The following is a 25,189-nucleotide window of genomic DNA, read 5'->3' as shown; positions in this document are numbered from 1 at the left end:
AACAAGGTTAACTTTAGAAGAGTGAAAAATAATAACTAGTTGCAATTAGTGGTTTTTCCCAAATTGGGTTTCCACGTTAAATCTTGGTGTCTCTTGTGTTCATGTTATTTGATTTATTATTCTACAGCTAAGTTAATTTAAGTTAATCACATTAAACATCTTAAGAATCAATTATTTTATTATTTGTCAAGTAACAGTAATTCTTAGTGTTAATTGAGTGTTCCTATGTTAACCAAGTTATAGCAGCATTCCATTTCAATAGAGTTTAGTTTTGAATTGTATTTACATCTTAAGGGATATTGGATTTATTTTTGTGGTAACTTATTCACCCCTCCCCTCTTAGTTATTCTTCTTATATTTCCAACATGTTGTACTTGGGATACTATAGCATGTGGTGTATTCACTAGTTGTTCTACTGATGTGATTCCTTGTGAAGTCCCAACTTCAGCTACTAGGGTTCTAGCCATAAATACTTTTTTCTAACCACTAGTCCTCATTTCCATGGCTATTCCCATTGCCTCTTTGTACTCTTTTCTTTTCATTCTTGATTCCTTCAGCATTGCATCATTTTTCTTCTCAGCTTTCTTCTTGATAGCATTTCTATTAAGTTCACTGTAAACTTCCTTAACCTTTTCCTCTTAAGTTCCTCATCTCTATCAAATTCTAGAATGATCTTTGCATAACTGTCAATCAATTCTTCTAGCACCTCATAACCCATAGGGTCAAATAATTTGACTCTAGGCTCCACTACTTCCATACAAGTAACATTTGTTTCTACCATGAAATAAATATCATTTTTTAACTTCTCAACTAGACATAGTGGAATTATGAATATTTGTTTCATAGAAGACTAGAAACTCTTCATCATCTATGGTATATCATCAGTAATTCTCTCCTATGATTGTTTTATGTAGTACAGATTTATCATATTCATTGTCCATTTATCATTGTCCCATTCTCGACCAGGCATACTAAGGAAACTTCTAACTACTTGAAAGAATAGATGTGTTAGTAAAGACTCAAATATAAATACATCATTCTTTATTCTCTTCAATCTCTCAATGTTATTCTACAAATATTATTTTACAATCACACACATGTCAAATATCTCCTTCTTAATTACCATAGGATAAGTTGCATGGATAAATATAGCAAGCACAAAGTTCACTCTAGAACTATAATGTATTTTATGCCTAATGATCTTGCTAATAACTAATGCAGGAGCATCCTGGGTATAAGAGCAATCTTGCATTACAACCTAGAGTGAACTTTGTTTTTTTTCATTGATCAGTGTTCATTTGAGTGAGGAAACTTATAGGAAAACCTTAGGTGGATCTACATGAGGAAGTGCTTTGATCACAAAAAGTAGAGGTAGAATGATTGAAAGAGGAAATAATTCTAAAAATCATGGGAAATCAATAAGAAATTCAAAAGGGAAGAGGTCTCAATCCAGAGGACCAAGTGATTGTTGGTACTATGGTAAAATAGGGCATAAGAATAAAGATTGCATAAATTAGAAGGAAACAAGGAGGAAAATGTGGTAAGTAACATATCCAAAGAGGATTCTTTGCTTCTCTCTTTAGAAAGTGTTGATGATTCATGGTTTTTAGATTCTAGTGCTTTATTTCATGCTACATCTCATAGAGGTTATTTCATTGATTATGTCCAAGGGGATTTTGAGCTTTTTTATTTGGAGAATAATGAACCGTGTCAGATTGTTGCAAAGAGAAAAGTTAAGATTAAGTTGTAGAATGGGAATCATTAGCTACTACATGAGGTAATACATGTTCCAAGGATAAGTAGGAATTTAATTTCAGCATGACAACTCGGTGATGAGGATTGTGTACTTACTTTTAATGATAAAAATTGGAAGGTTTCAAAAGGCTCCCTTGTAGTAGCAAAAGGTGTGAAAGTAGGAACTTTATATCTTTGTAAAGGTCATATTGTTCCTTCTACTTTAATTTTTTTAGAGAAATATGCATGTTCAGGAACAGTTATTGTAGTCAAGCATAGAGAACAAATAGATGTTGTAGATTTTGATAAAGCATTGTGGCACAATAGACTTGGGCACATGAGTGAGAAAGTTATGAAAGTACTTCATTCAAAGAAAGTTTTACCAGGTCTGAAATGTATTAATATGCATTTCTATGAAAGTTGTGTATAGCAAACAAAAGAGAGTGATTTTTGTGAAGACTAGGAAGGAAAATTAAAAGGAGAAATCAGAGCTTGTGCATACAAATATCTTCCCTCGATGGCCCTCATTATTATGTCACATTTTTTGATGATGCAACTAGAAAAGTATGGTTTTATTTCCTTAGACAAAAATATAATGTATTTCAAACTTTTAAGAAATGGAAATGCTTGGTTGAAAAGGAGACTGGTAAGAAATTAAAATGTCTTAGATTTGATGATGGTGGTGAGTATTGCAATCATGAATTTAAATATTATTACTCCACTAATGGTATTCATAGAAAAAAAATTGTTCTAAGGACACCACAAGAAAATGGAGTGGTTGAATGCATGAATAGGACTTTAAAAGGTTTAGCTCCTAATAGAGCTCACTTTGAAAGAGTGAAAAAGGTTGACATGTTAATGGTAGTTTTTTCCCAAATTGGGTTTCCATGTAAAGTCCTGGTGTAAAACTATGATGAATATCTTATGAATGTTTTACATATGATGATGTTTTCATTATGCAATGCAAGTTAAGTTTATGACAATTTTACAGTAGAGACCAAGAAATAGTAGGATAAGAAAAACAATGATGTGGTTAATGTTTAACTATTAAAGTGGTACATATTGACCTTGAGTAACTGATTCAACCCTCCCTCTCATTTATTCTATACATAAATAATAGTTTGTATCAGAGCTCAATGCTTACAAAGATAATTTTGAAAGTACTTAAAGCTAAAGATCATGAAAAACAAGAGAGATGTACCCAAGCTTAATAAGGAGAACTTTCCTGCATGGAAAACCCAGATGAAGTTGCACATATGTAGTATTAATGATGTTGCTATCAATTTTTAGAGCAATAAATATGTAGAGGTAACAACTTCCCCTCTAACTATTGAAGAATTGAAACACAAGTTAGATCACAACCAAGAAATGTTGGAGATTTCCTCAGCCCTAAGCTATGCCAAGTTTGATGACCTAAAAGATTGCAATACTGCAAAGAAGATGCGGGGTAGATTGAAGACCATATATGGTGGTGATGAAAATGTACTAAGAGCCAAAGTAGAAATCCTAAGAGGTAAATTTAATGATATGAAAATGATGGAATGTTAGAACATAGTACAATACTTTACAAGAATTAAATAGGTTTTTAATGTTGTTCTACAAGAAAATGGAACAATTGAAGATGAAACAATGATAAGAAAGGTATTGAGGACTCTACTCCCTATCTATAACACTAAAGTATCTATAATTCAAGTACTGAGATGCACACCAGGTAATAATTTGACCTTAGAAGGTATAGTTGGTAGAATTACTACTTTTGAGATGTCTAATTTTGATAACTACACACCTCTTTGCAATTGAATCTTCTTTCAAGTCACAACTAATTCTTAGTAAGAAGAAAGGAAAACATCCGAAGAGTAAAAGTGATAGTTGTGATAATGAGATTGATGAACTTCAAGCCCTCATTGCAAAAAGGTTTGGAAGATGAAGAGCTAAATACAAAAGTAAATTACCTATCATTTATTTTTCATACAACAAAGTTGGTCATATTGTTGCTAGATGTCATGACAAAGAAGACAAGGATGAAAAGAAGGAAAGCAAGCACAAAGGAAGAGGAAATGACAAAGGCTACAAAAGAAGAAAGGATGACAAAGGTAAGAAATATTGTTATATAGCTAAAGAAAAATTTGATAATGAACCTAAGAGTAATGATGATGAAGTTTTTTATGTTGCTATGAAAGAAGAGTATAGTGAAGATGATAAAACTACATTAATTTCTTATGTGAACAAAATTGATAGATAGATAATTGATAGTGGATGTTTCAATCACATGAGCTATGATAAAGACAAATTTGAAGATATTGGTCTATACAATGGTGGATGTGTTAAATTTGCTAACGATATCCCATGTGTTATAAAATTTAAAGGCACTATTCAACTGATTTACAAGATCACAGGTGAAAATGTTTATTGGGTTGAAAGTCTTAACTATAATTTGGTGAGTGTTTCACAGATGAACAAATCAGGTTAGAGAGTTGAATTTCACAACAATAAATACAAGATACATGATGGTGATAGTAACCTAATTGGAACTGGTGAGAAGACAAGAGGTAGCTTATTTTACCTAGACCTATTAGAAGAGACATGTATGTTTTCACAACAAGAAGATGCTTGATTATGGCACAAAATATTATATCATGTGAATTTTGATAATTTGGTGAATATCAATAAGATGAAGAAAGTAAGAGGATTTCCTAAATTGAAGCCTAACAATGCTATGTATAATGAGTGTCAATTAGGAAAGATGACCAAGTCTAGTTTTAAGAGTAAGACATATATTGCTAATGATATTTTGGAATTGGTTCATACTAAACTATGTGGACCCATTGGTGTTAAAATTTACTATGGAGATTAATATTTCATTCTATTTTTGGATGACTACTCTAGAATAATGACTGTGATGTTTCTTAAAGTTAAATCTGATGTTTTTTAGTTATTCAAATGGTATTTAGCTAGAGTTGAAAAAGAAATAGGGAAGAGTATAAAGTGTTTAATATTTGACAGAGGTGGTGAATTCATTTCACATGAGTTCAATACATTCTAAAATGATAGGGGAATTAAAAGATAGATGTCAGCACCAAGGACCCCTCCTCATAATGGGATAGCTAAAAGAAGAAATTGATGAATAATGGATTGTGCAAGAAGACTAATGAAGGAGAAAGGCGTATCATAGAAAATAATGGAGAGAAGTGGTTAGTATTGTTGTCTATACCCTAAATAGAGTTCAATTCTAGAAAGGTACAAATGCTTCACCTTTTGAACTATGGTATGGTTATGCTCCTAATGTTAAATATTTCAAAATCTTTAGAATTAGATTCTATATACTAAAACATAATAAGAATAGAAAACTTGATGCAAAGATTGATGAAGGTATAGTCCTAGGTTATTCCACAAAAATAAAACCTTATAATTTTTTCAATTATAACACTAACAAAGTTGTGGAAAGTGCAAATGTGAGATTTGATGAGTTTGTAGAAAAAGGTGATGCTTGCTATAATGAAGAACCTGAGGACTATAGTACATTCATCTATGTGGATGATGATGCTCCCAAAACTCAAAATGAACAGACAAGTCAAGATGCAAGTTCCCACCAAATAGGAAATGATGGAATGCAAATGAAAATTGGCAAGCAACAAAGAGTGGCTATCAAGCAATAGACTAAAGATGTTGAGTCACAGAAAGGAAATATCAACCATTAGACAATGAATGTTGTGCATTTAGAACCTAAACCAAAACTAGAACAAGAAAGAGGAAATAAGACAGAGATTTCTTTTCCAGTTGAACCTGAAGAAGAGCCAAGAAGAATGCTACCTTTAATAGAAAAATATGTGAGAAAACATTATAAACCTAATAAAATCATTGGAGATGTTGAATCAAGTGTTATGAAAAGGAGAAAACTCAAACATGACACATGATTATTATGTGAGTTTGAATCTAAAATAATAAAAGATGCTTTAGAAAATTAATATTGGATACAAGCTATAAATGAATAAATCGACCAAATTGAGAAGAAAAATACTTGGACCTTAGTACCAAGACCTAAAGACAAAAATGTCATTGGGAAAAACTAGGTTTTTAGGAACAAGCTCAATGAAAATGGTGAAGTAACAAGAAACAAAGCAAGAGTCATATGTATGGGTTATGCATGAGAAGGAGTTGATTATGGAGAAACATTTTCTCCTATTGCCAAACTTGAAGGAGTTAGAACTCTACTTGCATACTCAACCTACAAGAAATTAAATCCATATCAAATAGATGTCAAATCTACATTTTTAAATGGTATATTGGAGGAAGAAGTATACATTGAACAACCTAAAGTATTTGTAAATCCAGACAAGAGGAACATCGTATGCAAACTAGAAAAATCTCTTTATGGATTATAGCAAGCACCAAGAGCATGGTATGAAAGGTTACATAACTATTTAGTGAAAATTAGTTTTGAGAGGACAAATAATAACAACAATATATTTTTGAAGAATGGTAAGAACAATGAAGTACTATTATCTGAGATATTTGTTGATGATATCATATTTGGAGGAAGAGAAGAATTATATAAATCATTTGCTAATAAAATGAAAAAGGAATCTGAAATGTCTATGTTTGGTGAAATCAAATTCTTTGTTGGATTACAAGTATGTCAAATGAAGTTTGGTATTTCCATTTCACAAACCAAATACATCAAGGAAATATTGAAGACTTTTGGTATAGAAGACTCAAGGCTAGTGAGCACACCTATGTCTACAAGAAATAAGCTATCCAAGAATGATGATTCTACTGATGTGAACTAGACCCTATACATATCCATGATAGGAAAATTGTAATATGTTGCTCAGAAGACCAGATATTTCATTGGTAGTTGGGATAGTTGCTAAATTTTCAAAAAATCCTAAAGAGAATCACATGATGGTTGTAAAAAGGATAATGAGATATGTGAAAGGTATAGAAGACTATGGATTATACTACAAGAGAAGTGATAGATTTGAACTAAAGACTTTCACTAACTCAAATTGGGCAAGAAATATTGATAATAGAAAAAGCACTAGTGGAGGTGCATTCTTTCTAGGAAAGAGATGGTGTCATGGGAAAGCAAGAAGCATAATTGTATTTCCCAATTAATAGCTAAAGTCAAGTATGTGGAAACTACAGTGAATTTTTCAAATATAATGTGGATTATTAAATTGTTGAAAGGCATGCAAGAAGTGATTACAAATCTAGTAGTTATCTATTGTGATAACACAAGTGCTATTAGCATTTCAAAGAATTTAGTGATGCACACTAAGACAAAGTACATTGCTATCAAGTATCATTACTTGAGAGAATTAGTTCAAGATAAGGAAGCACTAATACAAAAACAACAATACATTGTACTAAATAAACTACTACAAATTATAGATATGTGGCTAATTTTGATCGCGTGACCAATGGTAGTTTATTTCTGGACATTTATCTCCCAACCAAATTTATGACTAAACTATTTTAATCATTGATTAGCTAATTGATTTATTTACTTATTATTGTTACTTGGTAGTTTATATGGTAGTTTATTTGGTATTATATTTGGTAGTTTTTGGGTAGTATATATGGTAGTATATTTAATAGAATATTTGGTAGTTGATTTAGTAGTATATTTGGTAGTTTTTTGGGTAGTATATATGATAGCTTATTTGGTAGTTTATTTAATCATTAATTTAGTCATATTAGGGCATGATAGAATTGAACCACCATCCTCCTACTTATAAAGTAGGTGTTCTTCCATTAAGCTAGTACCCTTTAAATAATAATGCAAAAATTGTCAAAGTTGTCTTCCCAACATTAGATCTACCATGATCATAGTCACTATAACATGATATACCCTTCTTAAAGAACATAAATTTTAGTTATTATGAAAAACAATAATCTAAATCTTTATCAATAAAAATTCAACAATTTTAAATTCTTCTATTCAAGCATTTTAAAATTATATTTCATGTCAATTACACTTTTCTGAATTATTGTAGTAATTGACTCTTATAAAATATAATTTGCAGCACTTTGGCCGCACACAAGTATTGTTTCTTGTGCTAACTTCTTAGAAAAAGTTACAAATGATTATGCAATTTATGTCAAGAAAATAGACCTTTGCATTTAAAAACATCAAACCCCATTAAATGATCATATCTATTAAAAAATGAGAAACACAATCAATTGATATACTCACTTTTGATCATGTGGAGGTGCCAGAGGATCAAATATTTCCTCTTCCTTATGCTTAGGTGGATGCTAAAAGCATTCATTACACCTAATGTTGACATTTATTGAACCTTGGACTACAAACAACATAAAAATAGGAATTTGATAAAAATAAGGCACATGAAAATAAAGTTTTTATCAATGATCTATAATTAAGTTACTCCTCATAATAGGGAAAGTGGTTCCAATTCATAAATGTAACAACAAACTAAATAATATTTTTATGATAAATTGCTTTAAAAGACCTATAACAAAAGGAAATAACGAACTAGTAAAGTCAAGTAGGCAATAGATATGCTTCACCTATTAATAACCCCAATTATAGGATAAGCCCCAGAACTATACATTGATGGAACCTAAGATGGTTGATCATAACCATAAAATTAATATCCTTGATCATAATGTCATGTGTCTTTTTTAGAGCTAGATTTGAATCATAATAGTCTAAATACAAAGTTAAACAAAAAATTAAATTAAATATAATCATAGTCATAATAGTAATCATGTTAATCAAATAAATAATAATACACTATGAAATATTATTATTCAAATTATTATAGTAAAGAAAGAAAATATTGATAATAATATTACATAATATAATTTATTATTAAAAATATGATTAAGAAGTAACATATAACATAATATTATGAATCATCTATTTTCAGATGATAAATAGAATTAAAATAAAATATTTAATTATGATTATAATCTTATCCCAAGTCAATATTTTAATATTACAATTATAATAATAAATATTAAAAATATAACATATCATTATAAATTCTAGCAATCACACCTTAATAAGGTGCAATAGGTACATCGAAGCTATATTCAAAGTCAATTATCAATTCAAATAATTGCATTCCAAGTACTAAAGATGGAAAATAATGAATTTCAGTCAAGTTGGGAAAAGAAATCTAGAATGGAATGATTATGCCTAATTGCAAGACAAGATGATAGGCTAGACAGGTGGGGGGGGGGGAATGACTTTTACATGAAAATTGTACCCAACATCATAATATGTAAGATATATATATATATATATATATATATATATATATATATATATATATATATATATATATATATATATATATATATATATATATATAGAGAGAGAGAGAGAGAGAGAGAGAGAGAGAGAGAGAGAGAGAGAGAGAGAGAGAGAGAGAGAGAGAATCTGTTAATGTTTAATCCACACCAAAAAAAACTCTAAGTCAGATACAAGGACATCCAATCTATACCAATTTTGGACCAAATCATTAACATGATGGGGGCACAATCTAAGACAAAAATGAACACAATAGGAAAGGGGAAATATTATTATCAGAAATGATATGCTATTACATTCAGTACAACAAAATTAGACTCCATGACATCCCCTATGGGCATACAATGTTATCAAATTTTGTAGAAAGCCCTTCTCACAGTACCCTCTCCCAAACTCCACCAAAAATTGCCTTTACAATGCTAGAAATGTCCTTAAGTACCCCAAATTAGGTTTAGGGTTAGGAATAAATTTTATAATATGTCATTTTTCATCCACTACCAAAATAGAAGGTTCTAGAAAATACGTCAGAACTTAGTGTAAAATTAGAAGAATCCAAAAATGATAGTCCAACTTTTGGGAGGCATAACTTTTGATCCAGGATTTTGATTGACAAACTGTTTACATTTTTGGAAAGCTCTCCAAATTCTCTATAGCCTTATGGACTAGATTTTCTCATCCCCCATTTTTTGGGCTCATACAAGGCCATTTAGTATGTCAAATCTAACTTTGAAGTGCTCTTAGCAGGTCTCCAAGAAACTTAAAACTACAATAACTTTCAAACCATAAATCCTTTTGACCTGATTCTTTTTTTGGAGTGCTTTAAATTAAAATTATAAGCATCCCTCCAACTTACACCCTCTAACTCATTATAATTATGGCTCAATTACAAAACAACCTATTTTCTACATTGGCATGTATCCCAAGGTGCTCAAAAACTATAACCCAAAAAACCAAAAGTGGAACTATGAGAGTTGGAATCTTAATTTGACCCAAATGGGTATCCATAAATGAAAACAGATTAAATAGAAGCTATCACTAAGCATATTTTTGGGTGATACAGGATTGCCGTTACACCACTGGATGCTCTTGCATTAGACTCCCAAGGTAGATTGAAAAGTGACCATGTCACTTTCTATCTAGTAAAGGAAAACCCAAATGGGAAACCTTCGTTGTGGATATCCAAGTTGAGTCTTATATTGGTCATCCTTTCCACTTCACCAGGTATTCTTCATACTACCTATTTTTGGTACTCTAGCCCATACCACTATCTAGAATTTCTTCAATCTCTTCCTTCGTAGAAGTAAGGATTGGACATGGCTCCAACATCAATTCCTCATCTGCACCATCATCATGATATTTTGTTAAGTCTACAATATTGAGAATAGGAGAAATGTGAACCCCATCTGATAACTCCACCTCATATGCATTTCCTGAGTCATGTTTCTTCAAAATTTTATAGGGGCCAAATTTCTTCATCTTCAACTTGTTGTAGGTACCCACTGGAAATTGTTCCTTCCTCAAATATACCATAATCTGATCTTTAACTTGGATCTCCTTATGTATCCTCTTTTGGTCTACCCTAGCCTTATACTATAGGTTCATCTTGGTAATATGTGCTTACACCTCCTCATGTAGGTTCTTGACATGTTCATCAAAGTCTTCTACCTTAGCACTTGTCCTCTCTCCTTGCTCCATTTTCCTCAACTGTAGTGTAGTCCATAGAGTACTCCCATATACAATTTGGAATGGTGATCGACCAATGCTCCCATTTACAAAATTATTGTAAGCATATTTTGCTTGTGGTAGACTCAAATCCCATCCCTTTGGCTTATTTCCTACTAAACACCTCAACAAGTTGCCTATACTTCTATTCACTACTTTTGTTTGTCCATCAATCTACAGATGATGTGTAGAACTAAAATTCAATTTTTCCTTCAACTTCTTCCACAAAGTCCTCCAGTAATACTCAAAAAATTTAGTATTTCTGTTACAAACAATACTTTCTAGATGCATTGTGTCATGAGTCTTTTGGAATGGAATGAAATGTGTCATCTTGGAGAACCTATCAACCACCAAAAATATTGATTCATTACCCCTCAGTGTCCTTGGCAATTCAAGAACAAAATCCATACTTATGTCCTCCCAAGGCTTCAATGGAATAGGCAATGGTTGATAGAGTCTAGTATTGTGACTAAATCCTTTGGCTATTTGACATACTTGACAACTCTGCACAAACTTCTTCACATCCTATGGCAATTGAGGCCAAAAATAATGTTCTCTAATAAATGCAATAGTCTTATCTTGACCAAAGTGTCCTGCCATCCCTCCATTGTGCTTCTCCTTGATCAATTTTTCCTTCATGGAACTCTTTGGAATACACAATTGACTTCCCTTGAACAACATACCATCTTGAATCATGTAATCTAGCTGCTTGGTCCTTTCTAGAGTAATAGGTTCTTTACAATCCTTCCAAGCCTCTGCAAAGTCAAGATCCTCAAGGTACAGATTCTTGAGTTCATCAAACCAAACCACTTCAACCTACATTACTATCAGCAAAAATTGTCTCCTACTTAATGCATCTGCAACCCTATTAGATCTTTTGCTTCTATGTTTCAATACAAATGTATAGCTTTGCACGAACTCTACCCATTTCAAATGTCTCTGATTCAATTTACCTTGGCTATTTAGGTATTGCAATGCCTAGCGATCAGTGTATAAGACAAATTCTTTAGGTAACAAATAATGCCTCCATTTCTTTAAGGCCTAAACTATTGCATAGAACTCTTGATCATAAATAGAATACTTCTTCTTTGCATCGTTCAATTTTTCACTAAAATAGGCAATAGGTTTACTTTCTTGGCTCAATATAGCCCCAATAGCACTACCACTAGCATCGCAATCCACCTAGAATACTTTGTTGAAATCAAGAAACATAGGTTGCTATGTCACCTTCTTCTTCAACAATTCAAAACTCCTTGCAACTCTTGTAGTCCACTTGAACTCTTTTCTATCCCCTCATTGTTTTAGTTAGGGGTGCACATATACTACTAAAATTCCTGATGAACTTCCTGTAAAAACTAGCTGAAACATGGAATGACCTCACCTCATTGGTAGACCTTGGAGTAGGCCATTCCAAGATTACCTTCACCTTCTCTAGATCCATTTTGAGACACTTGACTGATACAACAAACCCCAAATAGACTAACTCCCTTTTGACAAAGCTATACTTCTTCAAATTAATCAATAATTTTTCTTCCCTCAACCTTTCAAGGACACTATGAATGTGCAATAAATTTTCATCCAAAGACTTACTAAAAATCATAACATCATCCAGATAGATAATAACAAAATTTCCCAAAAATGGCTTTAGTACCTCATTTATAAGTCGCATGAAGGTGCTTGGCGCATTGGTCAATACAAAGGGCATGACTAACCACTCATATAGACCCTCCTTGGTCTTGAATGTAGTCTTCTACTCATCTCCATCTGATATTTGTATATGGTGATAGTCACTCTTGAGATCTATCTTTGTAAAGTACTGAGCTCCACTCAAACAATCCATAAGATCATCCATTCTTGGCAAAGGAAACTGATAATTGATGGTTATTCTATTTATATCTCGAGAGTCTATACACATTCTCCACTCTCCATCCTTCTTTGGTGCTAGCACTGCAAGTAATGCATATGGAGTTAGGCTCTCTCGAATCAAACCTTTCCTCAACATCTCCTAAACTTATCTATTTAGCTCCTCAATATCAATAGGAGTCATCCTAGGAGGACCATTGTTAGGCAAACTAGCTCCAGGGACTAAATCTATTTGATGACTAATTTTCCTTACTGGCAGCAACCCTTCTAGAACATTATCAGAGATGAAATCTCTATACTCACTTAATAGACCTAAAACTTCAAGTGGAATTTCACTACTACCTTCCTTATCTTTTCTAGGAATTAAAGCATAACACATATGTTGATGTTTCATGCCATCCAAAAATTTTCTTCCATCAACAAGACATACCCTAGCACTACTGCATACCTTTTAACCCTCCTTTATTAAGGGCTTCAATTTGTGGTGAACTTCATCCTTTATCAAAGAGTATGTATTTACATGACCATCATGTATAGCATGCCTATCAAACTATCATGGCCTTCCCAACAATAAATGGCAGACATCCATTGGAATGATGTCACAGAGAGCCTTGTCATGGTAACTCCCAATCTTGAACTTTACAAAACATTGATCACTAACCAAGACCTTATGATCATCCTACAACCAAGAAATTTGATAGGGTTGGGGGTTTTTCTCCCTCTTGAGCTTTAGCTTTGAGACCATTTCCTCTGACACCAAGTTGTCAGTGCTTCCATCATCAACAATCACATCACAACATTTACCCTTGTACTTGCACTTGGTGTGAAACAAACTCCTCCTTTGTCCAAGTTCAGTCTTACTACTTAGTAAGACCCTTTCATTAACTAGAATCTCTCCTCTTTTTGCATCCTCTAAATGTGATGATTGTGCATCATCATCCACATGAGCAACCCTTGTTTGACCATCAACTCTCCTATTTGTCCTTCCTTGGCATTCAAAGCATTCAAAGGAATGATGACTTTCTTCACTGCAATGAAAATAGGTACCATGGAAGCCTCCTCTTTTTGAACCTTGTCCATGTCCTCTACCTCTTCCTCTTTGATCTCCAAAGTTTTGATCATAGGAGTGGTTGAAACCCTCATTCCTTTAATTTTGGCTAGTACACACATCTTGATTTTTATTCTGGTTCTCATTTGGCCTCCAAATGACTTGTCATCAACCCTTCCTCCTTGACTGCACCTTTTTGCCTTCCATCAAAATTTTTGTTTAGCTTCTCCTCAACTCACAAGGCAAACCAATATGCCTCTTCAATGCTATTCATTCTAACTAGACTTAACTCCTCTTGAATGTTAGTTCTTAACCCACTAAGTTAACAAGCAACCTTCTCCTTGTTTTCTTCTACATGCCTTGCCCTAATAAGGACTCGATAAAATTCCTCTATGTATTCCTAAATAGATTTTCCCACTTTCTTTAACCCTTGTATCTTTTTGAACAAATCAAGCTCATAATCAACAGGAATGAATTGCTTCTTTAGTTTTTCCATGTGATCCCATCTTGTGATTTTCTCCTTTCCTCTTCTATTTCTTTCCAACTAAATCTCTTGCCACCAAATTTTTGCATGGCCTTTCATTTTGGCCTTGAAAAACTTAACCCTATCAAGATCCTTAATATCCTCACACTCAAAATATTCATCTAGCTCATTGATCTAGTCAATCAACTCATCTAGGTTTAGATTTCTCGAAAACATGCTGACGTCAATTTTAGATCTTTTTCCAAGCTTGGAAATGGCTCTAAAAAGCCTCTCCTCCACCTAGTTTAGGAATCCTTTATCTCCTTCCCCTTCTTTCCCAATATTTCCTTCTTCTTCATTTTCTTCCTCAGTTTCGTCGCCTATGGCAACATTCATCCCTCTACGGATCTCCGCCTGCAATGCCTAGACTTGTCTCTAGAGGACTCTAACCTCAGGATTAAAAACTCTGGCCCTTCCACCACACTCCCTTTGTGGAGGAATCTTCTTGAATTAAAACCCACAACCACACAATCTTGGTGAAAACTACCTCACAGTTGGTGCTCTATCTACACACAGGAAAACCAGCTCTGATACCACTTGATGTGGGCACAATCTAAGACAAAAATGAGCACAATAGGAAAGGGGAAATATTATTATTAGAAATGATATGTTATTAAATTTAGTACAACAAAAATAGACTCCATGAAATGCCCTATGGGCTTACAATATTATCAGATTCTGGAGAAAACCCTTCACACAGTACCCTCTCCCAAACTCCACCAAAAATTGCCTTTACAATGCCAGAAATGTCCTTAAGTACCCCAAAACAGTTTTAGAGTTAGGAATATATTTTAGAATATTCCATTTGGTATCCACTACCAAAATATAAGGTTCTAGAAAAGACATTAGAAGTTGGTGTAAAATTAGAAGCTTCCAGAAATGGTAGTCCAACTTCCAAAAGGCATAACTTTTGATCTGAGATTCCAATTGATGATTTTTTTACATTTTCAAAAATCTTTCCAAGTGCTTTATATCCCTATGGATAGCTTTTCCCATCCCTCATTTTTAGGCTTCTATGAGGCTGTTTAGTGCCTCAAATTTGACTTTGAAGTGCTCTTAAGAGGTCTCCAGGCAACTTTAAACTGCAATAACTTTCAAACTGTAAAGCCTTTTAACCTGATTCCTTTTTTGGAGTGATTTAAATTACAAGTATAATCATCCATCAAAATTACACCATCTAACTCATTATAATTATGGATCAATTATAAAATAAACTATTTTTTACATTGGCACATATCCCAAGGTGCTCAAAAACTTTAACCCAAAAAACCAATAGTAGAACTATGAGAGTTAGAATCTTAATTTGACCCAAATGGGTATCTAGAAATGAAAACACATTAAACAGAAACTAACACTAAGCATTGCCCTTACACCACTGGATGCTCCTGCATCATAACACTACTTTAAGACAAAAACAAATTAGGACAAGCTCTCCTTATACAAGAGAGGACAAGAGTTGAATTCATTATGAGATAAATATTCTAAATACATCTTCCCTTGCAAAGCTTCACCACAACCTAATCTACACAAAATAATAAAAATTTCTGGAACAATGATGCATCTCATCATGGGTAGGGAAAATCTAAACATTCAATGTTATTACTCCTCTTTTCTTTGAATTCCATCACCAATTAATCTCATTAAGAAAAAGATAGAAATAAAAGATCCAATTAATATTTTTTATTTTGTTTATAGGGATCCATTCATAACATCAGCCCCAAAAGATGACTACTTGAGTGTTCATATTTGTACATTGGGCGATTCAACTTGGTAACTTAAAAATGTCTTTGCAAAGGTACACAATTTCTCATGTCTCTTCCTCTTTAAACTAGTTAATGGTGTTTTGTTTTTCAAGAGAGTGGAAGTATTATGACTAATTGTTTTTTATTATTCCTAGAAGGTATGGGAGCCTCCCATGACTAGGAAAAGTAGTCTATTGAGAGCTAATCTCATGCATGGATAATACAACCAGAGGCAAATAAATCATCAAGATCTATTTATCATTTCAATGTCATATGTAATCTTCCATTCAGTAGATATTTAAGTTAGTTTCAAGGGCTCAAGTTAGATCATTGCTCGCGTAGTAGGTTCCTGAAGTTTCTCATTAACAAGCCTTATAGAGAACCAACTCAAGATTACAAAATATATGACATCTTGCTTCATGTTGGACTTTGGATTGGAGCTACCCAATTTATTAGCATTCTCAAGGACATTGTTAATCACATGAAAGTATCTAAAGAAGAAAGAGTAAGTTCCATTCAGATGTCATTGTGATTTTTTTCTTGTTCTTAATGTGTGACATCTGAAGGGCTAAGTCAAAAGGTTTGAATTAAATTCAAGTTTATCAATCATAAAATCAAAATAAAATTCAGCAAGGGTATATTTTTTTAAAAAATTGACATTAAATTTATTTATTTTTAAAAGTAGGTAAAATATCCACAAAACTGTCAAAATAGATTGACATTGCCAAATGATTGAACTAAATTACTCAATATTATTTTAAAATAAATAATCTTATATCAAATAATGGTATTATATTAAATATCATAAAGTTCGACCAAAGATGAGAAGGGTAAAATTAGCTGAAATTTGAATTTCATGGATGAAATTCATTGTGTTCTATAACTTAGCTAAAGGATATAAAGAATATTGGGAGATAGAAGAAGAAACATTTCAATGTAGCCCATGCTTAGTTTTATTGGGTCATGAGAGAGCAAGGAACATTTGAATTGTTTAAAGGAATATTGAATAAGTGGCAAAAATAAATTAGAAGGTATGAAGCTAGAGGATTTTACATCTATAGATCTATTTTGTGAAATAAAATTGTTAAATGGAGAATGGAATGAATCACTTGCTAGGAGTAATTGAGCTGCATAACTATTGCACAAGTATCTATGAAGAGGGTGATGTGCGGTCAACATTGATATCTATGTTGCAAGCTCTAAATCATGTCAAGCATGGTGTTGATATTATTTCTAGAACCAAAGTAGGGAAAACATTGTGGAAATATCTAGATTTTTCCATAAGTAGTTTCTTGAAATATCATTTTCATGATGTTTCATAATTGATTCATTTGATCTTATGTAGGTTCACAAACACTTTTCCAAGCCCAGTTGGAGAAATGTCTTCAAGAGTATTGCTCTAAAGCATAAAAATGCCAGAGTCATTATGATGTTCTTTAGCATAACCTTATTCCAATCATCAAATGAATATGTGTCAAATATTTTTGTGAAGTCTCACTCTACTTTTCTATATGCACTAAGAAACATGAATGCCAACTCTCTTTTTTAAATACTTTGCCAGATTGGAAACATGAATGCTAATGCTATGAAGAAAATTTTCTTCCATTTACAAGAAAAAGGATTCATATGAGTTAGGCATGACTTTAAAATTACCAACTATAATAGCTTAAGTTTGATTCAAAAAATGCACTTGAAATTTTTTAAGGTAAGGAAACTTTTGGACATACACTCACGAATATTGGTTCTTGTAATTACAAACACTCACTTTCTAAGTGTGTTAACTATTTATTATAACATTTGAAATATACATTGGAAAGCTAGAGTGTGGATCAAAAAACTAGTGTTGAGAATAAGGTAGCTTCTTATATAAATCTTATAGTGATTTATATTTGTGTAGAAAAAATTTAATTTTTAATGTGTATCATTAGAAGATAGATAATGGGTCTTAGAGAAGGGATCCCTAGCATTGAGACAATCCTCTCTACCTTTTATGAAGTCTTTCTTACCAAGACTCAATCCATTAGTAAAAAAAATTCAAGATTGTCTCTATATAAATCAGATTGCCAAATCTATATTTTTGGATTCCTTCTATAGTGGATATCATTGCAAATCCTCTTATCATAATTTTTCCACAAACCCTTGACAAATCCACATGTCTTCATGGATAGATTCATTATATAGATCCGAAATTGGGTAAGGAAATTTGGAAGCAATAGTTGGATTTTAAGAAGCGGGTATTTCAATGATAAAAATGTCTAGAAGTGGTAGTAAGCTTCATTTTCATTTGTGCCTCAAATATTCTCTAACATATCTTTGGCCTTCTTGTGATGCCCTTTTTTTATCAACTATTGTGGGCATTGGTAAACCCAATGATTTTATAAGAGATACAAACTGACTAAACAAAAACTCACACAAATAAAAACACCAATAATAACCATGAAAAGATATAGAATTGCAATCCTAGTTATTAAAGTGTGAGAATTAACTTTATATCCATACTTTTAAATATGGTATCTTCTAAATATTAAAAAAAATTAAACACATGCATTGAATAAGGACCAAGTAGACTAAACAAAAAACCTATACTATCAAACACAACACATTGCATGCGATAAATTGAATTGGTAGAATGATTGTTGCCACAAATTTTCCTATTACTTGTCAAACAAAACTATGATTGATTAGATCCTAGAATGATATTGGGCACAATTCTTCACTCTTTTCCCTTTCACAGTGGAATGATAATTTGATCAATTAGAGAATACCACTATATAAAGTTTAAATTAATACAATCAAATAGATGCACTACTACTACCACATCAAATGCTTAAACCAATACAATTAGGCATTGCCTAGGAGGAAATAGAGGCTAGAATGAAAAGGATGAAACCAAAGCTCCCTCAAATAATCCATTGGGTCTAAGCCATGATAAACTGCAAGTGCATATGACTTAAAACAAAGGGCAACATGCTTGCTAAGACTACCATACAATCTTACTCATTTAGCATTAATAGACTTAAAACCCAACATGATGCTTCATATTTGAGTAAGATCTCTAAAATCTTAACAATGATTATAATAAGTTCAATGGAATGAGTTTGTTACCTACATTAGGACACCTAGTTTTGTTAAGGAAAAAAGTTATTTTCTTCTCATGATCAATAAATGTAAGTGATGGTTGGGTGCTTAAGTAGATTCAATCCACCTTTTAGAAACAACACACAATCATAGTTACCATTTTCCTAAAGTTCTTACAATGAAGAACAAATTGTGCAATTTTCCCTATATTAAGCAACAAAGTTTCTTTAGAATAAAAAGTAATAGAATTTTCTTGTCCTGTGAAACACTATTAGTCCATAAGAATATCAAAATAGTCCAATGTTTCCAATTCTTGAACCGACACATCAATTGAAACTTAATAAATCAAACATGGACGTGTAATTGCATAAGATTTTACAAATTTCAATACAAAAAAAAAGTTTCCATGAAACACAGGAGGCGATATACAACATTGCATCCTTTCAATAGTCACCCATTTAATTAGTATTGGAGTTTGGTTGTGCTAAAACTCAAAACATAAAATAATGTACAAATGAATTTACACTAAGAGTAAAATTGTGTTGATTTAGATAAAAGTGTGAACAATCAACACTAATCACTATTGTGAGGTTTTCACATCATCACCGCAAAATTTTGGGGACCCCCCTTTTTTCGATCACCTTAGCCAATTTTTTGGAGTTGTCCAAAAGTTTTTGATTTGAAAATTTTACACCTTGGATGCCTTTGAGCCAGGAGGGAGGTGGTTGGATTTATTTTGCCACCCAGTCTTAACTTGATTTTCTAGAGCATGCAATTTTATCCTTAGGCCAAACAAATGTCAAAGGCAACATATTTTTTGATGGTTAGAGCAATAATCGGCAAGATAAATTTGCAAAAAAAATTTGGGACTTAGACAAATTTTGAAAATTTGATATAATTGTATAGACTTTAACATTTTCAAAATGAATTTTTTTAAAGATTTAATTGTTTTGGAGAATCTTGAATTTTTCGGCAAAAAGGGAAATTTTGTGATAGTGAAGTTAAATTGGAAAAATTGATTTTGAATGCTAGAGAAAGGATTTATTTTGGTTAAAAAATTAAAATTGCATTGCAAAATGGAAAGTGGACTTAATGGAAAAATTTTGCATTAAATTAGTTAAAAGATTGCCTTGGAGATTTTTAAATATTAAAAGAGACTAGTAAATTAAAATTGAAAATCGATTGTGGCTTGCTAGAGTTGATTTTAATGATATTTTAATTGCTAAAACATTTTTAAATAAAAAACCTTGGCATCTCCAAGGCTTTCCTAATCTTATTTTGCAATTTTGGATCACAACCAGCAATTAAATAGGCAAATTTCACTATGGGCAAAATAAATTTTAGCATGACATTTAAATATGGGCCACTAATGAAGCACTAATTTAAATTTTCTCTCCTATAGGGCTAATCAACCAGCTTGAGGGAGCAAGGAGATTGTGGTATAAGAGATCTCCCCGCTCTCTCACCTCCTCATTCCAATCTCATCTCTTCTTCTATGTTTAGCAATTTTTCTTGGAGGAGCAACTTCTATGTTTGGCAATTTTTCTTGAAGAAGCATTTTCCAGCCTTAAACAATTTTTTGGGAGCAGATATTTTCATTATTTGGCATTTTTTCTCCTTCCATAAAGGGTTTTGATTTCTACCCTAGGTGTTTTGAGGCAGATATGAACTTTTCTCTTGTTTGGTGATTTTGTAGAGTCTAATTTTCTTGCTAAAACGCTACGAATTTTTGCACTAAATTTGAGCAATTTTTTTGGTAGAGGATACATGGTCCAAGGTCTGATTTTGGACAAATTTGGATGGTTTCAAGAGATCAAATTTTTATTTTTTTTGCAAGGAGGCTTGAATTTTCTAAGGTTTGATCCGAACTTGAAGAAGGCTCAGTTATTGGTAAAAGACAAAATTAAGGTAAAATTCTACTCATTATAGAGGTGAAAATTGGTTCAAAGGTGGATTCTACTCCTTGTTCTTGATTGGTTTTGTTTCTCTTATGTTCTTCTTGCATTCATCATCCACCACTTCATCATCCCATTGATAGGTTGAAGTTTGGAGAGATAAGTGTAGATTTCATGATAGGACACTTGGCAAGGCAGGAATAAGCTAGACCACCCTAGGTTGAAGTTGGGAGATATAAGCATAGTCCATCCTAAGGTAATGAAGAGGTAGAAATAAGTGGTAGTCCCACCCCTAGGTTGAAGGTTGGAGATTAATAAGTGTAGAGATAAGACTTGGTGGGGTAAAAATAAGCTAGATTTTATCGATAGAAAGAAGGTTGGAGATCAATAAGTGCAATCCATATCACTTAAAATGAAGTGGCAAAAATAAGTATTTTAGGATGGTAGATGTTAGTGCAAAAAAGAACCCAAAAGTAATGAACATCAAAAAAACCAAGGAAGACATTATGCCTAAGACCACCTTCTTCTCGAAAGTGAGGTGAATAAGTGACACCAATATCGGCATAGTGAACATGATCTAGTTAATGGACAGATTGAAGGAAGGACAATGCCCCATAGCAAAGAAAATATATAAAAGTGAAATTGTACATGCAATAGCCTTCCCTCCTACCTTGCTTTGTCTAGAGTTGGTAATAGAGTGTGCATCCTAGTTTGATATTGTTACTAAGTCCATCATTTTTGATGAAGGGAAGCAAGTCTTGGCCAACATCAGTGAACAAGTGGTCAAAGAAGCATTTTATATCCCCCAGTACAAAGGCATGATAGTGGTAACGATGGATTAGGTGGCCAAGCCATTTGAGGATAATCAGAAGGCTTTCTTCATTCACCTAAAGAAAAATTGGTTACATGAAGGCAAGAAGGGAGTTACCAGATCATCAAGGCTCACCATGTCAGATTTCAAATCAAAATATGGTGATCTCATTGTGCTTCTCAACTGGATCATAGGCTTAGCTCAAGGTATGTAATTCGAGAACTAGATGTATTATTTTATTGATGGAATTGAAAATGGAAAGAGAAGATTTGATTGGGCTAGGATTATAAGCATAAATTTAGAATTGCAACTTAGGACTGTGCAAAATCAAAAGCAATTCTATATGGGGTCCTATCTTTTCTATCCTATTTTGAGATTGTATCAAAATCCTGGACTTAAGGCCTTAGGAGTAATTGGTAATGGGTTGGGGCAATCTTTGGTGCATGAGTGTTATCCACAACTTCATTTTCATAACACCAAGGATTATAAGATGTTTTTGATGCCTTTTCCATGAAAATGGTAAGGATATTACAAGGGACACCTACTAAGAGACTCTGATCAGAAGTAGAAGCAAAACTCAAGAAGTATGGGAGTTGGTTCATCCAATTTCTGCAATTCACATATGTTATAGTAGCAGGAAGCACAATATGTCCCAAGAGACTTCCAAGGTACCCACCCAAGAAGGCGATTTTGATGGAATTGGTCAGGTAACTTGAGCATTATGACAAAATGGTGAAACTTAAGGTGACACAGGGATTATCTTCTCATTTGGAATTGGCAATGATAGTTGTCCCAATCCTGTTGCATTTGTAGCTACAAAGAAAGAATTAGAATGATATCATCTAGCATGATATAGAGAAAGGCAAGGATTTGATCCTAATGTTCTTATCAAGGCATCTCATGGAAATACACTCAAACATGTTCCTACTATAGAGGATTTATGGGCTAATGCATAGGATGACTTTCACTTGAGAAAGCTAGCTTTCTCAAGATTGTCAGTGCACATGATGAGGGAAATTAGGTGGAGAGGTCTTGATATTCTCGATCAATTGGAAGATGATGAAAATGTGCTAAGAGAAGATTATGATAAAGTGGATGGAATGGAGTTGAGCCCAGTGGATTGGGATGATCACCAGGATCCTTCCTTGGAGACAATTACAAGAACAATTAATTTGCACACCAAGTCATGGTACAATATGAAGTTAAGGAAATTACAAAGTCATAGGGTACACCTTACTTGTGAGAAGATGAAACCAAAGGAAGGTCTAGCAAAATTAGCTGGATAGAAAGGTCAGGGCAGTAGCTAGAAGAAAAGAATAGTTAAGAACAAGAAGAGATGTTTGAAGGTCGAGAAAAGTAAAGAACACCATGAACCTCCAACAAAGAGAAAGAATGCAGTTCCATCAAGAGAGAGCATAATTAAGGCTAGAAGCCAATAAGATAATACAAGTGGAAAAGGGGTCGCAATAGAGGTGATATTTGATTCAGAATCAAGTGGTTACAGTGACAACACTGAGTACTCCCCTCTCTCAAAGAATCAACATGGAGATGACATGGCAATCACTAGTGAAGAAAAGGATAGGCCAATTGATATTAAAGAAATGAGCCAGCCACCTGAGGCCATTGGCGATGCTTTGCTAATCGAACCAAATCCAGATTTGGGTAGATGCACTACACCACTATAATTAAGGCAAATGCTTATGCAAAGAGGCGAGATAGTGACTGTCTAAATAGTTGAAGACATCCAAGGATTAGTAGAAAAGGGTGATAGTGAGAACTAGAAATAAATTGCAAAAATAGTGGCAAAGGTAAACAGGAGCAACAATGATGGTCACTGAAAGGTTTAGATTGCTATACCAATGGTTAACAAGACATTGGATGAGATTTTTTGGAAATATTCAAGATATAATAGGTTACTAAGAGGGGAGGGGTGAATCAGTAGCAATAAAACTTTTAAGTGAATTCAGAATAACCATATACAACATTCACTCATCTAGCCTGCTGCATAAAAGAACTATTAAACATTTAAACCATATATGCACAGAGATTTGGTGACCCAGAAACCTTCCAAAATAGAAAGTAAAACTGGGGTGGGGATGATACCCACAAAGCTTCGTTACTGCAGTATGAAGTTGGCTAGTTAAGGCTTACAATGATCACTTCTGGTGATCTTCCCTGTTAGGAGCATAGAGGATTGCTAGATCCACCTTGTTAGAGGATTTACAAACATACTTTACAAGTATGCACTCTGTTAGGAGATTTTAATAAAGACGGTTAAGTCTACCTTGTTAAAGGATTTACAAGAATGATTCACTTGTTAGGATGAACCAACAGATCAACTTACAACTTGACTGGATTCTTTATTGTAGATCACCTTCTGTGATTGATGAAATCATTTATGCTCCTTGTAGGCCTTGCTGAGTATTCTTTACTACTGATGAATTCGCATATCATATCTTATGTCCCTCTTTTGTGCAATATTCTATATCTTGTATATCTTCCTTGTATCTCTTTTTTTTTTTTTGAATGATATAATACATTACATATATATACCATTCCAATAATTATTCATGCAAGGTCTTCCAAACACAAGTAAACAAAATATAACTGAGTTGGCCAAATAGTAAAATAAACTTGAGTTCTTCAGATAGACTTGATGACCTTCTGATACGCGGCATCCACTACGTTACTCAACATCGTCATGCACTCAGTAGAGGTAGGGGCTCAGTTCATACTAGTCATACAACATTGCCTAGAACTCGGTAACCATTGGTGACTCGGTAGATATAGTGTCACTCGGTAGAAACTAACTTCTTCATTAACCTCCTGAGCTTGGTTATCACTGAGTCCTTCTTCACTTGGTCATCACTGAGTGCTTCCTCACTTGGTTAATACTGAGTGCATCTTTACTCGGTTAACACTAAGTGCATCTTCACTCGATTAACACTAAGTGCTTCTTCACTTAGTTAACACTAAGTGCATCTTCACTTAGTTAACACTAAGTGCTTCTTCACTCGGTTAGAACTGTGTCTTCGATGCTCAGTTTGAACTGTGTCTTCAGTGCTCGATTTGAACTGTGTTGCCATCACTCGATCTAAACTGTATTACTTAGTGCTTGGTTAGAACTGTGAGATGAGTGTTGTCACTAATGGAAAATAACTTTATGCCAACAATCTCCCCCTTTAGCATTAGTCACAAAAAAAATTATGATTCAAAGTTTATGTGCAAAAATTGACATACAGTTCTGAATTTTCAAAATTGATCTTTGTAAGTCTTTTTACACATATCTTTCTTACATGTATCTCCCCCATACAATATGCATAGTATTTACAAGTCATTACACATATCTCTTGCACAATTATCTCTTGGAGTGTGCTATCTCCCCCTTTTTGACAATAATGCCAAATTAAACAATATATATTTACACAGAGATTCCAAAATGAGAGATAAACTCAGAATGTACCTTGAGAATAAGAGCCAATGTCTTATCCCAA

At 33.1% G+C, this 25,189-nt stretch overlaps 1 pseudogene; it reads left to right on the top strand.

Moving 5' to 3' along the window:
* LOC149570021 (respiratory burst oxidase homolog protein C-like) overlaps window positions 1-25,189 on the top strand; it is a 121,056-nt pseudogene that overhangs the window by 23,161 nt on the left and 72,706 nt on the right.

The sequence above is a fragment of the Cupressus sempervirens genome, chromosome 3 (assembly GCF_028749045.1).
Source record: "Cupressus sempervirens isolate cs-2001-9-10 chromosome 3, ASM2874904v1, whole genome shotgun sequence".
Taxonomy (NCBI): domain Eukaryota; kingdom Viridiplantae; phylum Streptophyta; class Pinopsida; order Cupressales; family Cupressaceae; genus Cupressus; species Cupressus sempervirens.
Note: the sequence above shows the minus strand (reverse complement) of the source record. Positions and strands in the feature narration are given on the sequence as shown.